Source organism: Notolepis coatsorum (genome assembly GCF_963971535.1).
Source record: "Notolepis coatsorum genome assembly, chromosome: 12".
In the NCBI taxonomy this organism is placed as follows: domain Eukaryota; kingdom Metazoa; phylum Chordata; class Actinopteri; order Aulopiformes; family Paralepididae; genus Notolepis; species Notolepis coatsorum.
Window position 1 is genome coordinate 79765276 of NC_140176.1, and position 19713 is coordinate 79784988.

Here is a 19713-nt window from a genome sequence, read left to right on the forward strand (position 1 = left end):
AAACAGACCCCCATTTAAAATGTTCAGGGGTCTTTTCAATTAAGACCCCTGAAAGTCTGAGTGGGTTGTCAGATAAAATAAAGTATAAATGGTCCTCTCTCTTTAAAGGGTTTCCACAGGAGGACATATCAGAGCAGCTAGGCTCTGAATTATTCAACTGTCCAATCAGCTGTGGAGTGAGGACAGACCTGGAACCCAAATGAGGATGGCACTCAAAACATTCTATTCTGTTCCGTGTCGAGGCCTCCACACAGACAGGGTGCATGTTCCCCCTGTGTTCCTGTGGGTTTCCTCCAGGTGCTCCGGTTTCCTCCCACACCATGAAAGACATGCCTGCTAGATACATACTCCTTGACTCAAGGTACTGGTATTACAACTGGAGTTGGTCCCCAGGCTCCTGTCCTGCGGCTGTCCACAGCTCCCGAGTGGTTAGGATGGATCAAACGCAGAGGGACGCTTTACCACCAGGGATTAATAAAGTATAACTTAATATGTCACCTCTCTCTCTCTCTGTAGTGCTGTCCAATAATCTACCTGAAAGCGATGTTTTCTGATGAAAGCTCCAGGCAGCAAGCCAACTGGCCCGGTGCTAAATAAGGCATGTGTGTGCGCGTGCACACACGCACACACACACACACACACACACACACACACACACACACACACACACACACACACACACACACACACACACACACACACACACAGCATGCATCAGCATCTATCCAGGGATTAATAAAGTATAACTTAATGTCACCTCTCTCTCTCTGTAGTGTTGTCCAATAATCTACTGAAAGCGATGTTTTCTGATGAAAGCTCAGGCAGCAAGCCAACTGGCCCGGTGCTAAATAGACACTCATGTACATGCACATACCACGCACATCCGCATTCTATACATGGTCCATGGTTAGTCCTGGCTGGCTGCTTACACTGGTCATGCTCGCAGAGAGAGACAGAGAAAGAGAATGAGAAAGAAAGGAGCAACAGATAAAAAAGAGAGAGAGGGGGGGGGGGCAGAGAAACAGAGAAAGAGAAGGGAGAAAGAGAGGGAGCGACACATAAAAAAGAGAGAGGGAGAGGGAGAGAGATAGAGACAGAAATACAGAGAGAAAGAGAGAGAGGGGAGAAAGAGACAGATATTCTCGGCTAGTCAAGTCAAGTCAAGTCAGATTTATTTATATAGCACATTTACAATGACTAAAGCCAAGCAAAGTGCGTTACAGGTAGGACACAATAAAAACACATATAAAATACACTAAAATTACAGAAAAGGTATACTACACTAAGAAAACAAGAGCAAGGTGCAATATAAAAGAGACAAGAAAATAGATAAAAAGTCCAGAGTAACAGCAAACGTAGTGTACAGATGGCAGGCTAACTCTGGTCAAAGGCCAGGGAAAAAAGGTGCGTTTTAAGCAGCGGTTTAAAGGCCTCTAGGTTCTGGCAGATCTGATGTGGGGGGAGGCTGTTCCAGAGCCGAGGGGCTGCAGCAGCGAAGGCTCTGTCTCCCTGGTTTTGAGCCTGGTCCTGGGCGCGTGTGGCTTTTTCCCAATCCAACAGTGCAAAACTGCGGAAGCATTCGTCACCGCACGCCACTACGGTAAAGCGCATTTCTTTTCAGGCCCGCTTTGGGAGCTGTCGCGCCGAAATAGGCTGTCTATTGCCATTCTCTTTGACAAACTCTAACCTTAACCAGCTCCTTAACAGCGCCTAACTTAACCGTTCTAACTTAACCAACTCCGAAACAATGCCTAACCTTAACCATGCCTAACCTTAACCATAGAAAGAATATTGCCATTCTCTTTGACAAACTCTAACCTTAACCAGCTCCTTAACAGCGCCTAAACTTAACCGTTCTAACCTTAACCAACTCCGAAACAATGCCTAACCTTAACCTTAACCATGCCTAACCTTAACCGGCGAAAGAATACATGTTAAAAAAAATCACGTTAAAAAAAAAAATTTGACGGGATTCGAACTCACCAGCAACTAGCTGGCGGATCCACAGCCATGGCGTCTTGCCAATTGAGCTATTTCTGGATACTGAATTTGGGGCGGTGACTATTTATATTGTTAAGGCGGGATCTCATGCGCATGCGCGAGCACCTCGCGAGCACGCCGGCGCACGCACGCACCTGAGCGAGCACGCCGCCGCTGGGCGCTGCGTGAAGGAAAATGAAAGGCGCATTACCGCACGGCACTACGGTACCTCCGATGACGAATGCGGAAGCATTTTTGCACTGTTGGATTTGGAAAAAGCAAAAGGCGTCCTGCGCACCTCCAGCGCAGCTGGTCAGCAGACCTTAGGGCTCTGGATGGGGTGTGTGGCGCAGGAGCTCGGCAAGGTATAATGGAGCCAGCCCATTTACTGTAGTGCTTTAAAAACAATCAGCAGTCATTTAAAATCAATGCGGAAACGGACGGGGAGCCAGTGGAGTGAAGCCAGAAGGCCTTGCTGTGAGGCGACAGTGCTGACGGCCACGCCACCGTGCCACCCATGACCGGTGTGTGTGTGTGTGTGTGTGTGTGTGTGTGTGTGTGTGTGTGTGTGTGTGTGTGTGTGTGGTGTGTGTGTGTGTGTGTGTGTGTGTGTGTGTGTGTGGTGTGAGGTCGTGGCATCTGAAGGGTGAGGGGTGACAATGGGGGAGAGCAGGCGGTTGATGGTCGTAAAAAGTCGTCTGGGTGGTTTTGCTAGTTGGTGATGAGGGTGGAGTAGTACTTGGCCTTGGCCAAGGCATCCTTATACCGTCCCACATGGTCTTTGTAAGCCTCGCGATGGACAGTGAGGCCGGATAGGGTGGAGTTGTAGTGGGCAACCATATCATCAACCAGGGTGCTGGGGAGAGCTGAAGCCAGGTGGGTGGTTAGCAGGTTGGTGAGGGCTGGTGCACTAACTTTTTTATATTCCTGTAGGTCAGGGGTCAGCAACCTTTTTGACATTGAAATATAGTTGTAACTAGTGTGCCTGTGCCATATCAACAATATTCCATGCATCGTAATATTTTTTTCTCATAATCAGGTATTTTTAATGATAATTTTACATTATTACATCATTATTGTTATTGTTATTATTAACAATATTATTATGATGGTTGTATCAACCTAAATCTGAGTTGGGGCGGGGGTGCAATGCAGACAAACAGTTTGCTTTACTGAGCTCCGTTATCTGGGGCTGTAGTTGGTCACTTTAAGCTGCACACCGGAGCATCTTTTAATCCAGCTGTTTGCTGTTCTCTGATATTTTCTGACATTTCGTTGATGCATCGCTCGACACTTCAAGCTGACATGGGATATCTTTTATCCTTGATTTGATTGTCTCTTTGTTTGGCAAGCTTCAAACAAAACATCTGAGCTACAGAGAAAAGCCTCCTTGATATACTCGCCATCAGTGAATGGCTTTCCACATTTCGCAATGCAATGAGCAATGCGATAGCTTGCTTCAGTTGCGTGGTTTTTAGCAGTCGTGAACACTTTGAGGGTGCTGGCTTGCTTTCCATACCTGGCCACGGCACGTTTAATCGATTCTGCCTTAACTTTTTTGATGCTTCGTCTCAAAATGGCGTTTCACACCCGACGTTCTGCAAACTACATTTTCTAAACATAAAGTACACACAGCACGGTCCTTCTGACACACAAACCCGTAGTCGTCTGTCCACGAGGGCTGGAATGCCCGAATTTCTTTTGCTTTAACTTTCTTAGTGGGGGTTGCCATCATGAAAGATGGCACATACTGAATGCAACCGCAGCACTGTGTGATTACCTGGGAACTGCGCGCGGGCGCGGGAGGCCAGCTGACTGCTGACAGCTGAGCACCATGGGAACAGCTGTATAGCTGTCATAGGGGTGTGCAAAACAGTCGACTTACAAAAAATAACCTGTGGGAGGATTTCAACAAGATAAATGCGACAACAGTACAAAATATTTCACTATAATATTTCAAAGCGAAGTAAAAAAATAAATAAAAAAAAGGTATAATCTTTTTTTATTTTTATTTTTATGCTGCCCCCTGTGCCAATGAAAATGCCCCCGCATGCCTATGCGGGCACGCGTGCCTAGGGTTGCCTACCCCTGCTGTAGGTGATGGTGTGTGCATCTCGTAGCTTGGGTAGAGTAGCAGGAATAGTGAACAGAACAGTATGGTGGTCAGACACAGCTAGGTCAAGACACTGTATATCAGTTGGGGTTGTACCAGTGGAGCATACAAGATCTAAAGTGTGACCTTTGGTGTGGGTGGGACCTATGATGTGCTGTGTGATATTAAAGGAGTCCAATAGAGAGATGAGATCAATGGCTGCAGAGCAGCTGGTGTTGTCCATGTGGATATTGAAATCCCCAAGCAGGAGTGTGGAGGAATAGGTGGTGCAGACAGTGGTGAGGAGCTCGGATAGGTCAGACATGAAAGTAGTGGAGGCTTTGGGGGGGCGGTAAACAGCATGCATAAAAGCTCAATAGTGTAATACTACAGTTAGTTTCAGAGAGAGAAGCGGCGAACAGACAACGCCGGCGTCCTCTCGCTCTGTCTGATTGAATCCTTGTGAGTTGGCTGGGACTATGAGAGGGAGGAGAGAGAGAACAAAGGAGAGGAGAGCATGTGAGACTGGGATGGAATAGAGGTTGAAACTCTGAAAAAGCTAAAGAATGAGAGAGAGATGGATGGAGAGAGAAAACGGGAGAGAGAGAGAAAGAGAGAAAAAGGGATAGAGAGAGAAAAAAATGGGGGTTGGGAGGAGAGGAAATGGAGAGAGGATGATGAGGAGAGTGATAATGGAGGAAGGGAGGCGATGACCTTGTACTCTGTCTGCCAGCAATCAAATACTCCAACTCAGACTGTGAGTGTGTGTGTGTGTGTGTGTGTGTGTGTGTGCGCCAAGTGCGCCGTACTCCATGAGCGCCGCAGTGGAGGCAACCGCTGGTATAAGGCCAAGAACGACAAGCCCCCCTCCTTTCTTGTAATGGGCCAACCCATCAAGGTGTATTCCCGTAATGAGACCTACCCATACCTTGGCCACAGGTTTAACATCGCTGGAGAGTGGGGGGAGCAGGTCGAGGAGCTCACTACAGAGTTTCTCCATCGTCTACACCTGATTGACCTGTCCCCCCTCCCCGTCATCATGAAGTTCCAGGCTGTGAGAGAGGTGGCTCTGGCTAAAATCCAACACCTTTTTGCCAATGTACACATCCCTCTCAAGGCACTGAGAGAAATGACAAACAAAACTGTTCAGCTGGTCAGAAAGTGGGTAGGCCTCAACACACACTCCACACGGGGCATGATCTTTCTCCCATGTGGAGAGGGAGGGCTGGGAGTCCCCAATGTCGAGTGGACCTACATCGCCACCAGGCTAGCCCACCTGCTCCACATGCTTAACAATGATGATGTCACCGTCAGAGAAATGGCCAGGGCCTCTCTCCTGCTGGATCTACGCAGAAGGAAGATCCCCCTGGCCACCGCAGACCAGAATAACTTCCTCGGCTTCAGGAAGAAAGACTCTGGGAAACTGGACTCTCGGGCCAAGGGCTTCGGGGTCTGGTCTGACTGGCCAGATCTCAATGACCTCTGCAACCAGACTGGAGTTCAGCTGAAATGGACAAAACCCACCAACACACAGACTGAAGTCCCTGTCTCTGATGAACTTATCACAGACCCCTGTGTGGTTGTGAAGGCCAACATCACAACACCGCAGGAAGAGACTGTCGAACTGCACAGAGACTCTGCAAGGAGGGTTCTGCTTAGCATGAAGCAGTCTGAGATCAGGCAGCACTGGTGTGGACTCAGACTACAGGGCAAACTAGCTTGTTTGGAGTTTGCTGACCACTCAGTCTCACACTCAGTGTATAAGAACGCCGCTGTTGGTGAGGATGTTTTAAAATTTACCATCAAAGCAAGACTGCAGGTATTACCCACCCAATACAATCTGTCCACTTGGTATCCTCAAACTCACAGTCCATTCTGTTTAAACCATCAGGATTCACAACACCTAGAATCCATTGCACACATAACAAACGGATGTAATGCATACAAACACCTGTACATCGCTCGTCATGACCGTATTGTGGACATTGTGTCTGATGCGGTACGGAACATATCACCATCTAGTGCAACAATGTACAAACATGCCAGAGTGAAACCAGAGTGGTTTGGCCTTACCAACGATGTTTTTGCTAACATACCCAATACACCGGACGTTGTTTTTGTTGACACCAGCCACGGAGAGGTGCTGGTCATAGAAGTAGGCTGTACCTTTGACCTGTACATGGACCAGGCCTTCCGGGACAAGTATATCAAATACCAACCACTGCTCAGTGTGATGACTGACCTTGGGTATAGGTGTAGATATGGTGTACTTGTGTTCGGAAGTCTTGGCCATGTACACAAATCCACCATGACCGGTCTGAGAATTGCTGCAATGTCTAAAAGAAAAGCCAAACAAATTGCCAAATATTGCTCTGTCTCAGCTATTATTGGCAGCTTAGCCACGTGGAGAAGGAGGTGCTATGTGTACCCTTAAGTGTTCAGTGCTGCTTGGCCCCGATACATTTGATTCCCTGTTTATGTAATATAATTTGTGGAACCAAATAAAGTATTAAAATGTGTGAGTGTGAGTGTGTGTGTGTGTGTGTGTGTGTGTGTGTGTGTGTGTGTGTGTGTGTGTGTGTGTGAGAGCACTTCCCACTTTTTTCTCCCTTGTTAATTCTCTCTCTCTCTCTCTCTCTCTCTCTCTCTCTCTCTCTCTCTCTCTCTCTCTGTCTCTCGCTCTCTAGCTCAGAAACAGTGAGTGCTGTCATGATTGTAATCATGTTTAGCTCTGCATTCGGTTGGGTATAGACCTAGTTCACAATGGGGAGTACACACACATAACAAACACACACACATGCCACACACACACACACACACACACACACACACACACACACACACACACACACACACACACACACACACACACACACACACACACACACACACACACACACACACACACACACACACATAACAAACACACACACACGCACACGCACACGCACACACACACACACACACACACACACACACACACACACACACACACACACACACACACACACAGGAGAGAAAGAGAGTGAGAGAAAGAGAGAGAGAAAGAGAAAGCGAGAGAGAGAGAGAAAGAGAGAAAGAGGGAGAGGAATAGAAAGAGGAAGATAAAAAGAAAGAGAGAGAGAGAAAGAGAGAGAGAGAGAGAGTCTTTTCAATGAGTCAGCTGGTTCAGAAAAGCTCTAGCCTTACAGCATCAAACATCCTGGACTTTCTCACCAGAACTGCTTAGCAAACAGAACCCACACTGTATCTCAAGGTGTTTCTCTGTACGTTGTGGTATTGGCCTACTTTGGTTTGCATCGTGAATGAATTTGCAAATGCCTGCCTTTAAAAATGCCTGCCTGCTATCAGAAATGCAGGGCTGAGGCCACAATGAGAAATAGATCAACCAGGCGTTCCAGTGATTTTTTTTTATTTTTTTTTATCCTCTTTTTCTCCGCCTGATTTTCTATGCTTTTCTCCCGTCCCAATTTAGTCGTTATGCCAATTTCCCCCTCCCCTACCTGGTTGTTGTGCGCATGTTCCCCCTACTGGTCGGTACAAGGGAACCCTGAAGTCTACCACATGCTTCCTCCGACACATGTGGAGACAGCCAGCGGCTCTCTTTTCACCTGGCAGCGAGGACTCTCATTGGTGAAGCGTAACGCGTGGGAGGTCACGCTGCCTTCACCACTTCCTGCCTTTCGCTGAGCAGGCGCCCAGACCTGACCTGTAGGCGTGCGTCGCTGTCCACAACGCCAGATTACCACCCACGACTTCCCTCCCGCTAACTCAGCCAAACAAGTTAGTATGAAGATCGGCCCAAGCCGCAGGGCAATGCTGACTCCGGGAGTCGAGACCGCAGCCTCTTGCATTGGTGATGAGCGCAATCTCCGCTATGCCACCCGACCGCCCCCTCGTTCCAGTGAGTTAACTATACTAGTACGCAAAGGACAACTGTCTCTGGTCAAATTTCCGTGATCACAGTTAAATGACCAGACCAATGTTCCCTGGACTCTCTTTTAATAATAATAATAATAATAATAATAATAATAATAATAATAATAATAATAATAATAATAATAATAATAATAATAATAATAATAATACAACTTTATTTGTATAGCACCTTTCATACAGAAACTGCAGCTCAAAGTGCTTCACAACAGAAAAAAGACAGGCATAAGATGAGCACATAAAGTGCAGCCATATTTTTTCACATTAGGATCTAACATCCCAACAGGCCACCTTGTTTATGGTTTGATAATTTCTTTTTAAATAGACAATAATAAAAATAGTAAGATAGGATAGACAGAGTAAGATAGTGCAATAGTGCAGTGCAATAAGTAGTAGAATAGAATAGACATGAAATGAGCACATAAAGTGCAGACATATAAAATCTTTTTTTTTACAGTGCAATAAAATAGTTCTGGATTACAGTTTAAAGTCATCTTTACCTTCTCTGTTTGGTATCCACAGTTTAAAACCTGACAGTATTTTGCCATAATTTTGGTCCTCACATTGAACAGGAATGTGCAACGTATTGGTCGACCATCTCCCCTCCATCAGAGGCAGATAGCAGAGCCATGTTGTGCTTTGCTTTATTGGCACAAGTCTTACAAGGACAACATTGACCAATGCCCGAGCAGACGACGAGATGAAAAAGTCCCAATTCATTCAAAAGTAATAAAAAAGAAAATTGCAGACAACAGTAAGTGTGTGTTGTGTAAGACTGTGTAAAAAGTGTGAGTGTGTGTTTGTTAACATGCTTTCTCCCTCTCCTGTATCTCACCACACAAGAATCACACAAGAAACACACACACACACACACACACACACACACACACACACACACACACACACACACACACACACACACACACACACACACACACACACACACACACACACACACACACACACATCAATGACAATCATAGCTGTGTGGTGCCCTTGTGCGTGTGTGTATGTCGCTCTCTCTCTCTCCCTCTCTCTATCCCTCTCAATTCAATTCAATTCAAGTGGCTTTATTGGCATGACACAGCTTGTACATGTTGCCAAAGCAAATGGTTGATAACATAAGCATGGATTACAAAACACATATTAATGTCATAGTATATACAACATTTTCATCATAAAATAGAATATAAAATATTACGGCATAAACATGTCAGGTGACTGTCACTCACTGTCCCTCAGTCTATGGCAGGCAGCAACATAGGCTGCTGCTAGCTCACAGCTTGTTGAGTCCTCCCCTAGTAGGACTGGTAGTTTTCCTGTATCTGGTAGTGCAAGAAAACCTTTTGTTATTAGTTCAATTTTTTTTTAAATGCGTTTCTCTAATATCTTTATATTTTTCACATTTGGTGAGGAAGTGCAACTCAGTTTCAGGCTCACTGAGGATGCAATGACAGCATAGCCTTTGCTCTGCAGGGAGCCAGGTTTTCCTGTGCCTTCCCTTTTCAACAGCGAGGCTGTGCTCACTCAGTCTGTATTTTGTCAAGGTTCTTTTTAGTTGTTGATCAGTCACCATGCTCAAGTAATCTGCTATGGTGTACTGTCGATTTAGAGCCAGATAGCACTGCATTTTGCTCTGTGCTTTTGTTTGTGTTTTCCAATAGGTGATGTAGTTTTGTTTTAGCTGTGTAGTAATTTGATTTATTCTGATTGGTGATGTGTTCTGTTCCTGAGGTGTGTTAAGAGAGCAAGTTTGTGGACTCAGCCTCAGGACCAGCTGGGTAAGGGGGTTCCTGATGCTCCTCTGCTCTTGGCACTGCAGGGCTTGATAATGGTACAAGAGGGGGTCACTTTGTTTTAGGTGTTTCACTCCCCCTCTCCCTATATATCTCTTTACCCCCTCTCTGTCTCCCCCCCCCCTCTCTCTCTCTCCCCCCCCTCTCTCTCTCTCCCCCATCTCTCGCTCTCTTTCCCCCCTCTCTCCCCCCCTCTCTCTCTCCCTCTCTCCCCCCCTCTCTCTCTCTCCCCCCTTTCTCTCTCTCTCTCTCCCCCCCCCCCCTCTCCCCCTCTCCCCCACCTCTCTCCCGCCCATCTCTCTCTCTCTCCCCCCCTCTCTCCCCCCCCCATCTCTCTCAGCGTGCTGACCTACAGGAGGAGCCCCTCCGTGGTTCACAGGGAACAGAGTGATGATTGCATGAATTCATGAATAACTGAGATGAAGAGTAGTGAGTAATGACAGGGGGCCTGTTAGTGGAGATGTTTTATTAATCCGTCTGTCTGTGGGATTATCTGTAGCCACGGGCTCAGACCCAGGAGACAGAGACACCCCAACACCCAGCACTTAGAAGAAGCAAACAAACGAGCTGAATTCGGTCTTTGAAGTGTTCTTCTTTTCTTTTTGATTACAAAATACTGTGTCTCCAATTGATGAAAGACTGTTACGTGCTATTCCTTATATAACATTTCATACGCAAATTTTGATTGCATCCCCCAAAATGCCATAAGAAAGCTATTAACCCTTTCACTACCACACTACAGACGGTTAACCGTCTGTAGTGTGGTAGTGAAAGGGTTAACCGTCTGTAGTGTGGTAGTGAAAGGGTTAACCTTCTGTAGTGTGGTTGTGCAAGGGTTAACCTTCTGTCGTGTGGTTGTGAAAGGGTTAACCCTTTGTCGTGTGGCAGTGAAACGGTTAACCGTCTGTATTGTCGCAGTGCAATGGTTAACCCTTTGGTAGTGTGGTGGTGAAAGGGTTAAGGTCTTTAGATAGGTCATATTCTATACGTTTTGCCCTAAGGGTAAAGATACAGGCTTAAGTCTTTTGGTCATCTAATCTATGTCCTACTCACCGACAATGTGTTCTATTGGTCAACTCAGGCCCTGCCGTCTCACACTGAATGGACACCCAGCTCCTGGGAGCAGTCACCACAGAGCTCCACGGAGCAGCAGCACCCAGAGCTAATACAAAGCTCCAATAGTCCAGCAAGTCAGTTGTTTTTATATCAGACTACGTCTATTATCATGTCAAACGACGTCTCAGTCTCCTTTACTTAGTGCGGGTACTACTTTCTGTCAAGGCACCAGCAGTAATAATCATAGTGGCGGAGTGAAACTCGGCCAAGTGAGGTTTGAGGCGCCGTTTGTGAATCATAACAACATCAAAGCTCCTTCCAGTACGATCAGTGCATGAGTGGCCCCCGGTGTGTTAGTGCCTTGCTCTGCACATTGAGCTGCACAGGGAATGGAACCCCCTAACGCTGGCAGTGTTAGTGCCTTGCTCTGCACATTGAGCTACACAGGGAATGGAACCCCCTAACCCTGGCAGTGTTAGTGCCTTGCTCTACACATTGAGCTACACAGGGAATGGAACCCCCTAACGCTGGCAGTGTTAGTGCCTTGCTCTACACATTGAGCTACACAGGGAATGGAACCCCCTAACGCTGGCAGTGTTAGTGCCTTGCTCTACACATTGAGCTACACAGGGAATGGAACCCCCTAACGCTGGCAGTGTTAGTGCCAAGCTCTACACATTGAGCTACACAGGGAATGGAACCCCCTAACGCTGGCAGTGTTAGTGCCTTGCTCTACACATTGAGCTACACAGGGAATGGAACCCCCTAACCCTGGCAGTGTTAGTGCCTTGCTCTACACATTGAGCTGCACAGGGAATGGAACCCCCTAACGCTGGCAGTGTTAGTGCCTTGCTCTACACATTGAGCTACACAGGGAATGGAACCCCCTAACGCTGGCAGTATTAATGCCTTGCTCTACACATTGACAGACACAGACACACACACACACACACACACACACACACACACACACACACACACACACACACACACACACACACACACACACACACACACACACACACACACACACACACACACACACACACACACACACACACGTATACGTCTATTTTGAAGTCTAGTTTGAAACACTTGGCCCTACAACAGTGGAATAGCCCCCACTAGACCTCCTGTTGATGAATAATATATATATATATATATATATATATATATATATATATATGTCTGGGCTTGAGGCCAGAATGCCAGACTGCTTCCCTCATTGATTGGTTCTTTTATCAAAATGAATATACAGTAGCTAGGCATTGCATTTATATTACTATTTCATTTTTCATTTAGTTCATATTGCAAATATAATATGAATCTAATAAGACATTTTATCTGTCATGTCATAGCTGTCCACACACAAGTATCCCAGTAGAACGGGTAAGAGGGTATAAGGGTGGGGGGTGGACCTAGAGGTAGAGAGGCTGACTGGTAAATGAGAGGTCACAGGTTCGATCTCCACTACCGACCGGAGGGTGTATTCCAGTTGCTATGCATAGTATTACACTAAGGTCCGTATAATCTAAGGTCACCTTCTTCTTTAAAATGTAACATAGGCATTTTTTTAGTGACAAACGTGTCCTTATAACTTAAAGGAATATGCCAACATTATGGGAAATGCGCTTTTATCAGCCTCCTTTTCCTCCTTCTGTCCTTCTTTACATCCTTCTTTACCTCCTTCTGTCCTTCTTTACCTCATTCTGTCCTTCTTTACCTCATTCTGTCCTTCTTTACCTCCTTCTGTCCTTCTTTACCTCCTTCTGTCCTCCTTTACCTCCTTCTGTCCTTCTTTACCTCCTTATGTCCTCCTTTACCTCATTCTGTCCTTCTTTACCTCCTTCTTTCCTCCTTTACCTCCTTCTGTCCTTCTTTACCTCCTTCTGTCCTTCTTTACCTCCTTCTGTCCTTCTTTACCTCCTTCTGTCCTCCTTTACCTCCTTCTGTCCTTCTTTACCTCCTTCTGTCCTTCTTTACCTCCTTCTGTCCTTCTTTACCTCCTTCTGTCCTCCTTTACCTCCTTCTGTCCTCCTTTACCTCCTTCTGTCCTCCTTTACCTCCTTCTGTCCTTCTTTACCTCCTTCTGTCCTCCTTTACCTCCTTCTGTCCTCCTTTACCTCATTCTGTCCTTCTTTACCTCCTTCTGTCCTTCTTTACCTCCTTCTGTCCTTCTTTACCTCCTTCTGTCCTTTACCTCCTTCTTTACCTCCTTCTGTCCTCCTTTACCTCATTCTGTCCTCCTTTACCTCCTTCTGTCCTTCTTTACCTCCTTCTGTCCTTTACCTCCTCCTTTACCTCCTTCTGTCCTTCTTTACCTCCTTCTGTCCTTTACCTCCTCCTTTACCTCCTTCTGTCCTCCTTTACCTCCTTGTGTCCTTCTTTACCGCCTTCTGTCCTTTATCTCCTTCTGTCCTTTACCTCCTTCTGTCCTCCTTTATCTCCTTCTGTCCTTCTTTACCTCCTTCTGTCCTTCTTTACCTCCTTATGTCCTTCTTTACCTCTGTCTGTCCTTCTTTACCTCCTTCTGTCCTCCTTTACCTCCTTCTGTCCTCCTTTACTTCCGTCTGTCCTCCTTTATCTCCTTCTGTCCTTCTTTACCTCCTTCTGTCCTTCTTTATCTCCTTCTGTCCTTCTTTACCTCCTTCTGTCCTCCTTTACCTCATTCTGTCCTCCTTTACCTCCTTATGTCCTTCTTTACCTCCTTCTGTCCTCCTTTACCTCCTTCTGTCCTCCTTTACTTCCTTCTGTCCTCCTTTATCTCCTTCTGTCCTTCTTTACCTCCGTCTGTCCTTCTTTACCCTTCTTTACCTCATTCTGTCCTTCTTTACCCTCCTTTACCTCCTTCTGTCCTCCTTTACCTCATTCTGTCCTTCTTTACCTCCTTCTGTCCTTCTTTACCTCCTTCTGTCCTCCTTTACCTCCTCCTGTCCTTCTTTACCTCCTCCTGTCCTTCTTTATCTCCTTCTGTCCTTCTTTACCTCCTTCTGTCCTTCTTTACCTCCTTCTGTCCTTCTTTACCTCCTTATATCCTTCTTTACCTCCTTCTGTCCTTCTTTACCTCCTTCTGTCCTTTGTTACCTCATTCTGTCCTTCTTTACCTCCTTGTGTCCTTTGTTACCTCATTCTGTCCTCCTTTATCTCCTTCTGTCTTTCTTTACCCTCTCTTCCTTCCTTCCTTCCTTCCTTCCTTCCTTCCTTCCTTCCTTCCTTCCTTCCTTCCTTCCTTCCAGCATCAGCAGCAGTAGAGTTAGGCCACGCTCTACCGCTTCAAGGTGAGCTAAGAGCGAGGTTAGCAACTACTATTGACACCCAAAAACAAAAGCCTCTTGCATTGATCTGCCTTTGACTGACAGGTCTGGAGGCCCCGGCTTCCTGCTATCTGACTGCCGTTAAGGCGCAGGAAGCCAATAAAGGTTGGCTAATTTTAAACTTCAACCATAAGAGACATGGGTGAGTTGGAGTTTTCTTCCGGTCATGCCGGAACGTTAACATCCTGTCTGATCTCCCAGTTTCTCAGAAGCTTTAAGCAAACAGTCTCTCTTTGATGAGACAGACAACTATGTAACTAGATTTGCACCATTGGCAGGCAGACAGCAAAGGGTATATCCCCCAATCCTCAATTACACCTTCTGACCATGCCCCTAACAATAGTTCAAGTTCAAGTTCAAGTTCTTTAATAGTTGTCATACAGAAGTACAGAATACTTTCATACAAAATGCTTCTTACTGTTACGCTCCAGAGACTGTGCTAGACAAGATAGTATCAAATAACATAATAACATAATATAGCATGAATTTAGAAGAAGAAAATGAGGTCACAGTTGTTCGGTATAGACATATGTACAATGTTCTGAGTTACCATATAATATACAATACACAATACTATGCAGTGTACTAATGTACAGTACTATCTAGTGCAAAGCAGAAATGGGATGAGGTACAATTTTAGGTACAATTTACAGTAAGGTGTACGAGTTGTAGTGCAATCCTTCATCCATAAATATAAAGTGTGGGGAGTGGGTGCTACAGTGTGTTTGTTTAAAGTGGGTGTGTGCTATAAAGTGTGTGTAGTGGGTGCTACAGTGTGTTTGTTTAAAGTGAGTGTGTGCGTGTGGATGTGTGTGCTATGTGTGTTTGGTGGTTGTTGTTGTGTAGTGTTCATTCATTGTTCGTTTAGCAGCCTGATGGCCTGGGGATAGAAGCTACTTCTGAGTCTTTCTGTGCTCGCCTTGAGACTCCTGTATCGCTTGCCTGACGGCAGCAGTTCAAAGAGGCAGTTGTTCGGGTGGCTCGAGTCCTTAATAATTCTCTTAGCCTTCCCCTTGCAACGCTTGTAGTAAATGTTCTGGAGGGTGGGGAGCCCCCCTCCAATTGTGCGTTCGGCTGAACGTGTCACTCTTTGTAGTCTGCTTTGGTCTTTTGCAGTGCTATTCCCAAACCAGGAGGTGATGTTGCCGGTCAAGATGCTCTCTATTGTACATGAGTAGAAGTTCTTAAGGATCTTCTGGCTGACTTGGAACTTCCTTAGGCGCCTGAGGAAGTAGAGGCGTTGTCGTGCCTTCTTCACCACACTGTTAATGTGTATGGTCCATGTCAAGTCCTCGGATATGTGGGCTCCGAGGTACTTGAAGCTGTTGACTCTCTCAACCGGTGCCCCGTCGATGCTGAGGGGGCTGTAGTCCTTGACCCCCGACCTCCTGAAGTCCACAATCATCTCCTTTGTTTTGCTGACGTTCAGGGAGAGGCTGTTTTCCTGGCACCATCCCGCCAGGACCTTGACCTCTTCCAGGTAGGCCCTCTCGTCGTTGGCAGAGATCAGGCCCACCACCACTGTGTCGTCAGCAAATTTGACGATTGTATTGCTACTCCGCTGAGCCACACAGTCGTGTGTGTACAGGGAGTAGAGGAGGGGACTCAGAACACAGCCCTGGGGGGCCCCTATGTTGAGGGTGATGGATGAGGAGGTGCAGTTGCCTGCTCTCACCACCTGGGGTCTGCCAGTCAGGAAGTCCAAGACCCACTGGCAGAGGTCATAGCCCAAGCCCAGGTCCCTGAGCTTGGCTATGAGTATGGAGGGGACTATGGTATTGAATGCCGAGCTGTAGTCGATGAATAGCATTCTCACATAGTTCCCCTGCCTCTTGTCCAGGTGTGATGCTGCTGTGTGCAGCACATGGGATATGGCGTCCTCCGTGGACCTGTTGGGGCGGTATGCAAATTGCAGGGGGTCCATGTTGATGGGGAGGGAGGAGCAGATGTAGCCCTTTACTAGCTTCTCAAAGCACTTCATGGCTATGGAGGTGAGAGCTACAGGGCGGTAGTCGTTGAGGCAAGCAGGCTTGGATTTTTTGGGTACAGGGATAATAGTGGACTTCTTCAGGCAGGTGGGGATGACAGCCTGTTCTAAGGACAGGTTAAATATGTCAGTGAATACTGGGGCCAGTTGGTCGGCACAGACTTTTAGGACGCGGCCGGGGATGCCGTCCGGACCTGCTGCCTTCCTGATATTCACTTTTTTAAAGGTCCGCCTCACCTCATGCTCTGTTACCCTGAACACTGCGCCTCCATCAGCAGCCGACCCCCCCCCCCCCATTGCCGAGGCTTGTGAGCTGGTGTTGTTATTACCAGCATCAAACCTCGCATAGAAGGTATTGAGGTCGTTTGCTAAGGAGATGTCACTGTTCAGTTTGAGGGAGGCGCCTTTGTAGTCTGTCATCGTTTTGAGCCCCTGCCACATAGCTCTAGAGTCAGCTTGTTCAAACTGGAGTTCAATTTTATCCCTGTAGCGCCGTTTGGCCTCTGACACTGTCCTCCTTACGTTGTGTTGCGCCACCTTGTGGTCATTCATGTTGCCTGCCACTAGGCCGTCATTGTATGCTTTGGTGCGCTCTCTCAGAGCTTCACGGACGGATTTGTCTACCCAGGGTTTTTGATTTGGGTAAACTTTCATTTTGGTAGTGGGGATTGTTTCTTTCACCCTAGTACAGACATAGTCCAGCACTGTCTCCGTGTAGGCATTAATGTTATCTGTGTCGCGGAATACAATCCAGTCTGTGTTGTGAAACACTGACCGGATCGTGTCCTCTGACGTCACATCCCATTTCTGCACCTCTCGCGAGACTACGGGAGTACTTTTAATTCTTTGTCTGTACTTTGGTGTAAGGAAAATGGATGCGTGATCTGACTTGCCAAAGCCACTATCAGAATGAGCCTTGTAGCCACCTTTAAATTGCGTGTAACAGTGATCTAGGATGTTACCGCCTCTGGTGTTGCAAGTCACATGCTGGTAGAAATCAGGCAATACCTTTCTCAGATTGGCGCTATTGAAATCTCCCAGTACTAAAATGGCGGCGTTAACGTTCGTCGCTTGTATACTGTTTACCTCGTCGTGAAGTCTGGAGAGCGCGGCGTTGTTGTTGGCTTGCGGTGGAATATACACTCCGACCAGGACGATCGCCGTTAACTCCCTCGGGAGGAAGAAAGGACGACACTTGATGGTTATATATTCCAGTTCTGGGGAGCAGTGGTTGGATAATTCCTTCACATTCGTTGGATCACTCCAATTTTTGTTAAACATGAAGGCAATACCTCCACCACGTTGTTTACCGGACTCTGATTGTGTCCGATCCTTCCTATGGATAAAGAAGTGATCCGCTGGTTGAATCGCGTGATCTGGAACCTCCGGTGTTAGCCATGTTTCGGTGAAGCAAAGGACATTGCAGTCCCTAACGTCTCTTTGATATTGAATCCTTGCTCGGATGTCATCCAGTTTATTGTCTATTGATTGTACATTGGCTAGCAATATACTGGGAAGTGGTGTACGGTGTCGTCTGGATCTCAGCCTGTTTCGGATCCCAGCCCTTTTTCCTCGACGTCTTTTCCTGGGGTCTAGGAACAAAGGATCTGGTCCTAGTCTCCGGAGGATTTCTTCCGGCCATTGATGTGGTTCGGAAAGTTGATCCAGCGAGTAATCCAGTTGGTAGGTTTCCCGTAGTCCAATGTCTATGAGTGACTGACGGTCATATACATTAAATGCACCAACAGTTGGTACGCACAAAACTCTAAAAACTATAAATATTAACAAAAGTAAACACAGTCTCGACGGAGCTAACAGAGAGGCAGCCGAACGGGGCGGCGCCATCATCGGTGTACACAGTAGAGTAGGATATCACAAAGGGACAACACATTTCAAATGTCATCATGATCTGACAAGCCGTCGCGGAGTACTCAATGTTTTTAGTTTTGTGAGAATAGAGCCACCACAAGACCATGCTAATCCATGATATCCCAGACATAACCATAATATCCCAGTTGTTTTGTGAATAAAATGAGGAGGTTCGCGGGTCAGATGCCTGCAGGTGCTAACTTCATTCCATTGTACTCTGTACTTGTACTTGTGCAATGGACACATTAATTGAATCCAATCTAATCTAATCTATAGGCTACAGGTTCATACCGATGCAGAAGTAAACAACTACACATGCATTGAATGTGTCCAGTGCTTTAAAGGTCGAATCCAGGTCCTGGTGGTCATTGCATTTTCGTTTTAGATCAGTCATGAGGAGATTCATTTGTTCTGATTGGAGCACTGATTGCAGACTCTTTGAATCGACCAATAGCGGGTCAGGGGCTATTGAAGTCTCCCCCCACTTTTGCAGCCTCCGCGGATCTAAAAATAGACGGCAGCCTTGTTTAATCTTTTAACTATGGGTTACGTTGCTTGTATGTTTGTCTGTGCATAGAAAACGATCATATATTTTTGTTTACATTTAACAAAAATGGCTTCAGACCCAGTCAGCTGAGAGAGAACTGCATGTAGGTCAAAATGTCCATGTATAAAAAGCTTGGGTTAACGGAAGACTACGGTATTTAAAGACCCCATTAATTTTCTCCATAGAGAAAACGCTAACGAACCAGAAGTCCATATTTGGGCCAAGGCTGTGTCTCTGCCCCTGGTGAGACGACACCAGCCACCAGCCACTGCTGTATGAAGTCATGAAGTTCAAACGTTTGAATGTAATATTATTGGGTAAAATGACAGATCAAATCCATCCTTTTAGCCCTCTGAGAATGGGTCCTACCTTGGCAGCCTATACTGTTAAGCCACTCCATTGGGTGCTCATGAAGACAGGACGGGGGGGAAAAATCATCTCCGACTCACACAAATGATTTATAGATTTCTAGCGGCAATCAACGCTGTATGAGCAATATGGTAAATGGTATGCATTTATACAGCACTTTCACAAGTCTTCCGACCACCAAAGCACTTCACAATGTATGCCTCACATTCACTCACACATACACACACACACGACAGCGAAGGCAGATCGTTCGGGAGCAGTTAGGGGTTAAGTGTCTTGCTCGAGAGAGACACTTTCGATGTGAAGTCGGAAGGAGCCAGAATTGAAACTGAGAACCTTCAGATTAATAAACAACCACTCGGCCTCCTGAGTCACTGCTGCCCACAGGGAACAGAGGAAGAGTCCATTTTAGCATTTTAAGTTTATTTGGAGGTTTTACATGCTATGAATATAACCTTCATGAAAATCTGTGTGGAGATTGTATTTGAATATTTTTTCAAGAAACACATATACGTGCAGAGGTTGCATTTGAATTTATATTAATGTAATGTGTGGATTATTCTGATGATTATATGATATGATTCACAAGCCATAATAATACAAATGTAGAGAACTGACAGGAATAACAGCACGAATAATTATTATCCTTACAGCTATGATGAGTTTTGTACATTGTTTTCATCAACCCTATGTCAGTATTGAAAGATAGGACTGTTTTTTGTTATGCCGTTTGTAAACACCTTTAATTCAGGCAAAGTGGTGTTTAG

The 19713-nt window shown here is 46.2% G+C and overlaps 1 protein-coding gene across 1 annotated transcript in view; it reads right to left on the minus strand.

The window, feature by feature from the left end:
* The window catches only part of ctnnd2a (catenin (cadherin-associated protein), delta 2a), a gene marked incomplete at both ends in the record, with an annotated part of 886308 nt that overhangs the window by 308083 nt on the left and 558512 nt on the right, over positions 1-19713 (minus strand). The gene's annotated exons all lie outside the window — the stretch shown is intronic.